The sequence below is a fragment of the Triticum dicoccoides genome, chromosome 6A (genome assembly GCF_002162155.2).
Source record: "Triticum dicoccoides isolate Atlit2015 ecotype Zavitan chromosome 6A, WEW_v2.0, whole genome shotgun sequence".
NCBI classification, from domain to species: Eukaryota; Viridiplantae; Streptophyta; class Magnoliopsida; order Poales; family Poaceae; genus Triticum; species Triticum dicoccoides.
The window spans coordinates 182,521,069-182,532,128 of NC_041390.1; the positions used below are offsets into that span (position 1 = coordinate 182,521,069).

Sequence of the window (11,060 nt, forward strand, 5' to 3'; positions counted from 1 at the left end):
AGTTTGGAAACTTGTATGATGGAAAATAGACCCAGGGGCAATAGGTTTCACTAGTGGCTTCTCTCAAGATAGCATAAGTATTACGGTGGGTGAACAAATTACTGTCGAGCAATTGATAGAAAAGCAAATAATTATGAATATCTAGGTATGATCATGTATATAGGCATCACGTCCGTGACAAGTAGACCGACTCCTGCCTGCATCTACTACTATTACTCCACACATCGACCGCTATCCAGCATGCATCTAGAGTATTAAGTTCATAAGAACATAGTAACGCCTTAAGCAAGATGACATGATGTAGAGGGATAAACTCATGCAATATGATGTAAACCCCATCTTTTTATCCTCGATGGCAACAATACAATACGTGTTGTTTCCCTTTCTGTCACTGGGATCGAGCACCGCAAGATTGAACCCAAAGCTAAGCACTTCTCCCATTGCAATAAAGATCAATCTAGTAGGCCAAACCAAACTGATAATTCGAAGAGACTTGCAAAGATAAACCAATCATACATAAAATAATTCAGAGAAGATTCAAATATTGTTCATAGATAGACTTGATCATAAACCCACAATTCATCGGATCTCGACAAACACACCACAACAGAAGATTACATCGAATAGATCTTAAAGAGAATCGAGGAGAACTTTGTATTGAGATCCAAAGAGAGAGAAGAAGCCACCTAGCTACTAGCTATGGACCCGAAGGTCTGAGGTAAAATACTCACACATCATCGGAGGGGCCATGGAGTTGATGTAGATGCCCTCCATGATCAATGCCCCCTCCGGTGGAGCTCCGGAAAAGGCCCCAGGATGGGATCGCTTGGGTATAGAAGGTTGTGGCGGTGGAAATAGGGTTTCGTGGTGCTCCTGGATGTTTGCGGGTTATGTGAACATATATAGGAGGAAGAAGTAGGTTGGTTGAGCCACGAGGGGGGAGGGTGCGCCCAAGGGGGTAGGTGCGCCCCCCTGCCTCGTGGCCGCCTCGTTCGTTTCTTGACGTCCACTCCAAGTCCTCTGGATCACGTTTGTTCCAAAAATCACGTTTCCGGAGGTTTCATTCCGTTTGGACTCTGTTTGATATTCCTTTTCTACGAAACACTGAAATAGGCAAAAAAATAGCAATTTGGGTTGGGCCTCCGGTTACTAGGTTAGTCCCAAAAATAATATAAAAGTGTAAAATAAATCCCATTAACATATAAAATAGATAATATAATAGCATGGAACAATCAAAAATTATAGATACGTTGGAGACATATCAAGCATCCACAAGCTTAATTCCTGCTCGTCCTCGAGTAGGTAAATGATAAAAATAGAATTTTTGATGTGGAATGCTTTCTAGAATATTCTTCAATGTATTTTTATCTATTGTGGCATGAATTTTCAGATCTGAAATATTCAAGATAAAAGTTTATTGTTGACATAAAAATAGTAATACTCCAAGTATTTTAATCAAGCAATTATGTCTTATCAAAATACCATAGCCAAAGAAAACTTATCCTTACAAAGTCACATAGTTTGGCCATGCTTCATTTTCGTCACAGAAAATGCTCTCATCATGCACAACCCCGATGACAAGCCAAGCAATTGTTTCATACTTAGCCTTTTCAAACTCTTTCAACTTTCACGCAATATATGAGCGCAAGCCATGGACATAGCACTATGGGTGGAATAGAATATGATGATTGAGGTTATGTGAGAAGACAAAAGGGAGAAATTCTCACATTGATGCAGCTAATCAATGGGCTATGGAGATGCCCACCAATTGATATCAATGCAAGGAGTAGGGATTACCATGCAACGGATGCCCTAGAGCTATAAATATATGAAAGCTCATCAAAGAAACTAAGTGGGTGTGCATCCAACTTGCTTGCTCACGAAGACCTAGGGCATTTGAGGAAGCCCATCATTGGAATATACAAGCCAAGTTCTATAATGAAAAATTTCCACTAGTATATGAAAGTGACAAAATAAGAGACTCTCTATCATGAAGATCATGGTGCTACTTTGAAGCACAAGTGTGGAAAAAGGATAGTAACATTGTCCCTTCTCTCTTTTTCTCTCATTTATATGTTTTATCTCTTTTTTTATTTGGGCCTTCTTTCTTTCTTTTTTGGCCTATTTTATCTTATTTTTTTCGTCTAGAGTCTCATCCCGACTTGTGGGGGAATCATAGTCTCCATCATCCTTTCCTCACTGGGACAATGCTCTAATAATGATGATCATCACACTTTTATTTTCTTACAACTCAAGAATTACAACTCGATACTTAGAACAAAATATGACTCTATGTGAATGCCTCCGACGGTGTACCGGGATTGCGATGAATCATGAGTGACATGTATGAAAAAATTATGAACGGTGGCTTTGCCACAAATACGATGTCAGCTATATGATCATGCAAAGCAATGTGACAATGATGATGCGTGTCGTAATAAACAGAACGGTGGAAAGTTGCATGGCAATATATCTCAGAATGGCTATGGAAATGCCATAATAGGTAGGTATGGTGGATGTTTTGAGGAAGATATAAGGAGGCTTATGTGTGATAGAGCGTATCATATCACAGGGTTTGGATGCACCGGCGAAGTTTGCACCAACTCTCAAGGTGAGAAAGGGCAATGCACGGTACCGAAGAGGCTAGCAATGATGGAAGGGTGAGAGTGCGTATAATCCATGGACTCAACATTAGTCATAAAAGAACTCACATACTTATTGCAAAAATCTACAAGTCATCAAAACCAAGCAATGCGCGCATGCTCCTAGGGGGATAGATTGGTAGGAAAAGACCATCGCTCGTCCCCGACCGCCACTCATAAGGAAAGCAATCAAAGAACACCCCATGCTTCAAATTTGTCACATAACGTTTACCATACGTTCATGCTACGGGACTTGCCAACTTCAACACAAGTATTCATCAATTTCACAATTACTCAACTAGCACACCTCTAATATTACCACCTTTATATCTCAAAACCATCTATCAAGCATCCAACTTCTCTTAGCATTTAAAATTTATAACCAAAGTGAATTACCATGCTGTTCTAAAGTACTCTCAAAATGATATAAGTGAAGCATGAGAGATCAATTATTTCTATAAAATAGAACCACTGTCATGCTCTAAAAGATATAAGCGAAGCACTAGAGCAAAAACTATACAACTCAGAAAATATAAGTGAAGCACATAGAGTATTCTAATAAATTCCAATTCATGTGTGTCTCTCCCAAAAGGTGTGCACAGCAAGGATGATTGTGGTAACCTAAAAATCAAAGACTCAAATCATACAGGACGCTCCAAGCAAAACACATATCATGTGGCGAATAAAAATATAGCTCCAAGTAAAGTTATCGATGGACGAAGACGAAAGAGGGGATACCTTCCGGGGCATCCCCAAGCTTACGCTTTTTGGTGTCCTTGGATTTTACCTTGAGGTGCCTTGGGCATCCCCAAGATTAGGCTCTTGCCACTCCTTGTTCCATAATCCATCAAATCTTTACCCAAAACTTGAAAACTTCACAACACAAAACTTAAAAGAACATCTTCGTGAGCTCCGTTAGTAAAAGAAAAAAAAACCACCACTTCAAGGTAATGTAATTAACTCATTCTTTATTTATATTGGTGTTAAACCTACTGCTTTTCTATGGTTCATAAACTCTATTACTAGCCATAGATTCATCAAAATAAGCAAACAACACGCGAAAAACAGAATCTGTCAAAAACAGAACAGTCTGTAGTAATCTGTAGGTTTCCAATACTTCTGGAACCCCAAAAATTCTAAAATAAATTGCTGGACGTGAGGAATTTATATATTAATCATCTTCAAAAATAATTAACTAAATAGCACTCTCCAGTAAAAAATGGCAGCAATTCTTGTGAGCGCTAAATTTTCTGTTTTTTTACAGCAAGATCAAAAAGACTTTCCCCAAGTCTTCCCAACGGTTCTACTTGGCACAAACACTAATTAAACAAAAAAAACACAACCAAAACATAGGCTATATAAATTATTTATTACTAAACAAGAACAAAAAGCAAGGAATAAAATTAAAATTGGTTTGCCTCCCAACAAGCGCTATCGTTTAACGCCCCTAGCTAGGCATAAAAGCAAGGATAGATCTAGGTATTGCCATCTTTGGTAGGCAATCCATAAGTGGCTCTCATAATAGATTCATATGGTAATTTAATTTTCTTTCTAGGGAAGTGTTACATGCCTTTACTTAATGGAAATTAGAATTCAATATTCCCTTCCTTCATATCAATAATTGCACCAATCGTTCTAAGGAAAGGTCTACCAAGAATAATAGGACATGAAGGATTTCAATCTATATCAAGAACAATGAAATCTCCGGGCACATAATTCCTATTTGCAACAATAATAAAATCATTAATTCTCCCATAGGTTTCTTAATGGTGGAATCTGCAAGGTGTAAGTTTAAAGAACAATCATCAAATTCACGGAAACCTAGCAAATCACACAAAGTTTTTGGGATCGTGGAAACACTAGCACCCAAATCACACAAAGCATAGCATTCATGATCTTTAATTTTTTATTTTAATAGTAGGTTCCCACTCATCATAAAGTTTTCTAGGGATAGGAACTTCCAACTCATGTCTTTCTTCATAAGATTGCATCAAAGCATCAACGACATGTTTAGTAAAAGCTTTATTTTGACTATAAGCATGCGGAGAATTTAGCACGGATTGCAACAAGTAAATACAATCTATCAAAGAGAAGTTATCATAATTAAATTCCTTGAAATCCAAGATAGTGGGTTCGTTGCTATCTAAAGTTTCGACCTCTCCTATCCCACTTTTATCAATTTTTGCATCAAGATCTAAAAACTCCGAATTATTGGGACCCCTTCTAACTAAAGTTGACTCATCTCCAGTCCCATCATTATCAAGATTCATATTGAAAAACAAGGATTTAATAGGGGACACATCAATCACTTTTATATCTTCATCTTTATTCTCATAAAAACTTTCCTGTTTAGCGGCCATCTTATTAACTAAGGTGGCATGCTTATCCGAGATTTCAACAATTAATTTTTCAAGATGAGCAAGCTGATATTTTAAACCATAAAATTCCTTAGACATATCGTCAAGATCTTTACTCATGAAACTGATAAAACTTTTTTGTTCTTTAAGCTTGTTTCTAAAGAAATTATTATGCTCAAACTGCAAGGACATAAAACTTCTAACGTTGTTTTAGATTTCTTCCAACCTTCTAAGGTGAGGATCAACTCCTTTTGGTAAAGCCATAAGGGCAACAAGCAACAAGAGGTAAGCGAAAAAGAGGCGAACGGAAAAAGAGGGCAAATAAAACGGCAAGGGTGAAGTGGGGGAGAGGAAAACGAGAGGCAAATGGCAAATAATGTAATGCAAAGGATAAGAGTTGTGATGGGTACTTGGTATGTCTTGACTTGGCGTAGATCTCCCCGGCAAAGGCGCCAGAAATCCTTCTTGCTACCTCTTGAGCACTGCGTTGGTTTTCCCTTGAAGAGGAAAGGGTGATGCAGTAAAGCAGTGTAAGTATTTCCCTCGGTTTTTGAGAACCAAGGTATCAATCCAGTAGGAGACCACGCGCGAGTCACCTCATACCTACACAAACAAATAAGAACCTCGCAACCAACGCGATAAAGGGGTTGTCAATCCCTTCACGGCCACTTGCAAGAGTGAGATCTGATAGAGATGATAATAATAAGATAAATATTTTTTGTGTTTTTATGATATAGATTGAAAGTAAAGATTGCAAAATAAAATAGATTGGAAACTTGTATTATGGAAAATAGACCCGGGGGCCATAGGTTTCACTAGTGGCTTCTCTCAAGATAGCATAAGTATTACTGTGGGTGAACAAATTACTGTCGAGCAATTGATAGAAAAGTGAATAATTATGAGAATATCTAGGTATGATCATGTATATAGGCATCATGTCCATGACAAGTAGACCGACTCCTGCTCGCATCTACTACTATTACTCCACACATCGACCTCTATCCAGCATGCATCTAGAGTATTAAGTTCATAAGAACAGAGTAACGCCTTAAGCAAGATGACATGATGTAGAGGGATAAACTCATGCAATATGATGTAAACCCCATCTTTTTATCGTTGATGGCAACAATACAATACATGTTGTTTCCCTTTCTGTCACTGGGATCGAGCACCGCAAGATTGAACCCAAAGCTAAGCACTTCTCCCATTGCAAGAAAGATCAATCTAGTAGGCCAAACCAAACTAATAATTCAAAGAGACTTGCAAAGATAAACCAATCATACATAAAAGAATTCATAGAAGATTCAAATATTGTTCATAGATAGACTTGATCATAAACCCACAATTCATTGGATCTCGACAAACACACCGCAAAACAAGATTACATCAAATAGATCTCCAAGAGAATCAAGGAGAACTTTGTGTTGAGATCCAAAGAGAGAGAAGAAGCCATCTAGCTACTAGCTATGGACCTGAAGGTATGAGGAAAAAATACTCACACGTCATCGGAGGGGCCATGGAGTTGATGTAGAGGCCCTCCTTGATCAATGCACCCTCCGGCGGAGCTCCGAAAAAGGCCCCAAGATGGGATCTCTTTGGTATAGAAGGTTGCGGCAGTGGAAATAGGGTTTCGTGCTGCTCCTGGATGTTTGCGGGGTATGTGAACATATATAGGAGGAAGAAGTAGGTCGGTTGAGCCACGAGGGGCCCACAAGGGGGGAGGGCGCACCCAGGGGGTAGGCGCGCCCCCTACGTCGTGGCTGCCTCGTTCGTTGCTTGACGTCCACTCCAAGTCCTCTGGATCACGTTTGTTCCAAAAATCACATTCCCAAAGATTGCATTCCGTTTGGACTCCATTTGATATTCCTTATCTACGAAACACTAAAATAGGAAAAAAACAGCAATTTGGGCTGGGCCTCTGGTTAATTGGTAGTCCCAAAAATAATATAAAAGTGTAAAATAAATCCCATTAACATCTAAAATAGATAATATAATAGCATGGAACAATCAAAATTATAGATACATTGGAGACGTATCAAAGATCTCCCTACTGATGCAGCTGGCGTTTGAACATGTTGTAGGTGGCAGATTCGGTTGAGCTCGTCACCATGATGGAGACCGACGTGATGGGGAGGGCCGTCCGACGAGACTTCCACTATGGCAGCCATGGCCTCAACGTCTCGCTCTTCTGGTCGCCCTTCCTGGTCAAGGTCAACCTCTCCGACGCGGTGCCCGGCCTGGGCTTGTGGAGTGTGGGAAGTGCACCTCGACACGCTGGATGCCCGGTGGGCGACGCACATCGCCGACTTTGACTACATCGTCCTGTCCGGCACCTACTGGTTCTTCTGCCCATGCGTGTACTACGAGGGCAGCCGGGCCTTCGGGCACCACGGCGGCGCCAGGGGTGCCCACAACGCGATTGAGACACCCATCTTCGGTGCGGCGCGCGCCGTGTTCCACACGGCGCTCGGCACCATCACGGCCCCGGCCCACGAGGGGTTCCACGGCAAGGCTGTGGTCTGGACGGGCATGCCCGTGCACTTCGAACGGGGAGTGGAACAACGGCGGCAACTGCGTCCGCACGCGGCCACTTCGCCGCGGCAAGCGCGCCCACGACGCCATGGTGGCCGAGTTCCGCGCCGCGCATGTGGGAGACGGAAACCATGCATGCAACCCCATACACATGCCCCTCTCTCTCTCTCAACGCGGCAACAGGCGGAGACGTGATGTGGTCTGATGGTTTGTCTTTTGGTTGTGCATGCGTAGGTTGACACACTCAGGAAGACAGAGGCAGCATCGTAGCAGAGCCGGAACGGCGTGGAGATGCGGCTACTGGACATCACAGAGGCGATGGAGCTGCGACCGGACTGGCACCTGAGCCGGTACTGACACCCGCTGGGCGGGAGGGTGGAGGGGAGCTTCATGGGTGGACTGCTTGCACTGGTGCTTGCCCGGGCCGATCGACATGTGGAGCGAGCTGCTGTTCTAGATGATGTCGTCTATACTTGGCCATCTGTCGAGCCGGGCTGGGCTTCGGGACGGGCCTATGATAACCCACAAGTATAGGGGATCGCAACAATTTTCGAGGGTAAGTATTCAACCAAAATTTATTGATTCGACACAACGGGAGCCAAAGAATACTCTCAAGTATTAGCAGCTGAGTTATCAATTCAACCACACGTGGAAAATTAATATCTGCAGCAAAGTGTTTAGTAGCAAAGTAAGATGATAGTAGTGGTAACGGTAGCAAAAGGTAACAGTAGTAAAAGTAATGTTTTTGGTATTTTGTAGTGATGATAGCAATAGCAACGGGAAAGTAAATAAGCGAAGAACAATATATGGAAAGCTCGTAGGCAATGGATCAGTGATGGAGAATTATGCCGGATTCGGTTCATCATGTAACAGTCATAACCTAGGGTGACACAGAACTAGCTCCAGTTCATTGATATAATGTAGGCATGTATTCCGAACATAGTCATACGTGCTTATGGAAAAGAACTTGCATGACATCTTTTGTCCTACCCTCCCGTGGCAGCGGGGTCCTTACGGAAACTAAGGGATATTAAGGCCTCCTTTTAATAGAGAACCGGAACAAAGCATTAACACATAGTGAATACATGAACTCCTCAAACTACAGTCATCACCGGTAAGTATCCCGATTATTGTCACTTCGGGGTTAACGGATCATAACACATAATAAGTGACTATGGACTTGCAAGATAGGATCAAGAACACTCATATATTGATAAAAACATAATAGGTTCAGATCTAAAATCATGGCACTCGGGCCCTAGTGACAAGCATTAAGCATAGCAAAGTCATAGCAACATCAATCTCAGAACATAGTGGATACTAGGGATCAAACCCTAACAAAACTAACTCGATTACATGATAGATCCCATCCAACCCATCACCGTCCAGCAAGCCTACGATGGAATTACTCACGCATGACGGTGAGCATCATGAAATTGGTGATGGAGGATGGTTGATGATGACAATGGCAACGGATTCCCCTCTCCGGAGCCCCGAACGGACTCCAGATTAGCCCTCCCGGGAGGTTTTAGGGCTTGGCGGCGGCTTCGTATCGTAAAACGCGATGATTTCTTCTCTCTGATTTTTTTCTCCCCAAAACTCAATATATGGAGTTGGAGTCGGAGACGCAATAGGGGGCCCACGAGGTAGGGGGCGCGCCCCCCACCCTCGTGGCAAGGTGGTGGGCCCCCTGGCCTTCATCTTTTGTAGGTATTTTTCTTGTTTTCTGAAAAGTGGCTTCGTGAAGTTTCAGGTCATTCCGAGAACGTTTGCTCCTGCACATAAATAACACCATGGTAATTCTGTTGAAAACAGCGTTAGTCCGGGTTAGTTCCATTCAAATCATGCAAGTTAGAGTCCAAAACAAGGGCAAAAGTGTTTGGAAAAGTAGATATGTTGGAGACGTATCAACACCCCCAAGCTTAAACCTTTGCTTGTCCTCAAGCAATTCAGTTGACAAACTGAAAGTGATAAAGAAAAACTTTTACAAACTCTGTTTGCTCTTGTTGTTGTAAATATGTAAAGCCATCATTCAAGTTTTCAGCAAAGATTATAACTAACCACATTAACAATAGCGCATAGTTCTCAAGTTTACTCATATCAATAGCATAATCAACTAGCGAGCAATAATAATAAATCTCGGATGACAACACTTTCTCAAAACAATCATAATATGATATAACAAGATGGTATCTCGCTAGCCCTTTTTGAGACCGCAAAACATAAATGCAGAGCACCTTTAAAGACCAAGGACTGACTAGACATTGTAATTCATGGTAAAAGAGATCTAGTCAAGTCATACTCAATGTAAACTAACAATAATGAATGCAAATGACAGCGGTGCTCTCTAACTGGTGCTTTTTAATAAGAGGATGATGACTTAGCATAAAAGTAAATAGATAGGCCCTTCACAGAGGGAAGCAGGGATTTGTACAGGTGCCAGAGCTTGGTTTTGAAATGGAGGCTAATAATATTTTGAGCGGTATACTTTTATTGTCAACATAACAACCAAGAGATGGCGATATCTTCCATGCTACACACATTATAGGTGGTTCCCAAACAGAATGGTAAAGTTTATACTCCCCCTTCCACCAACAAGCATCAATCGATGGCTTGCTCAAAACAACGAGTGCCTCCAACTAATAAGAGTCCTAGGCAGAGTTTTGTTTGCAATTATTTTGATTTAGTTTGCATAAAGCATGGGACTGGGCATCCCGGTGACCAGCCATCTATCTCATGAGTGAGGAGCGGAGTCCACTCCTCTTGAGAATAACCCGCCTAACATGGAAGATACAGACAGCCCTAGTTGATACATGAGCTATTCAAGCATACAAAACAGGATATTTATTTGAAGGTTTAGAGTTTGGCACATACAAATTTACTTGGAACGGCAAGTAGATACCGTATATAGGTAGGTATAGTGGACTCATGTGGAATAACTTTGGGGTTTAAGGAGTTTGGATGCACAAGCAGTATTCCCGCTTAGTACAGGTGAAGGCTAGCAAAAGACTGGGAAGCGACCAGCTAGAGAGCGACAATAGTCATGAACATGCATTAAAATTAATCAACACTGAATGCAAGCATGAGTAGGATATAATCCACCATGAACATAAATATCGTGAAGGCTACGTTGATTTTGTTTCAACTACATGCGTGAACATGTGCCAAGTCAAGTCACTTAAATCATTCAGAGGAGGATACCACCCTATCATACCACATCATAACTATCTCAATAGCATGTTGGCACGCAAGGTAAACCATTATAACTCATAGCTAATCAAGCATGGCACAAGAAACTATGATCTCTAGTTGTCCTTGCAAACATGTTCATTCATAATAGGCTGAATTAGGAACGATGAACTAATCATATTTACAATAACAAAAGAGGTCAAGTTCATACCAGCTTTTCTCATCTCAGCCAGTCCATCATATATCATCATAATTGCCTTTCACTTGCACGACCGAATAGTGTGAATAATAATAATAGTGCACGTGCATTGGACTAAGCTTGAATCTGTGGGCATTCAAT

General features: G+C 41.4%; 1 pseudogene; it reads left to right on the forward strand.

Annotated features, from left to right (window-relative positions):
* The first annotated feature begins 6,465 nt into the window (after positions 1-6,465).
* LOC119315785 lies at positions 6,466-7,988 on the forward strand (annotated as a pseudogene).
* Positions 7,989-11,060: the final 3,072 nt, after the last annotated feature.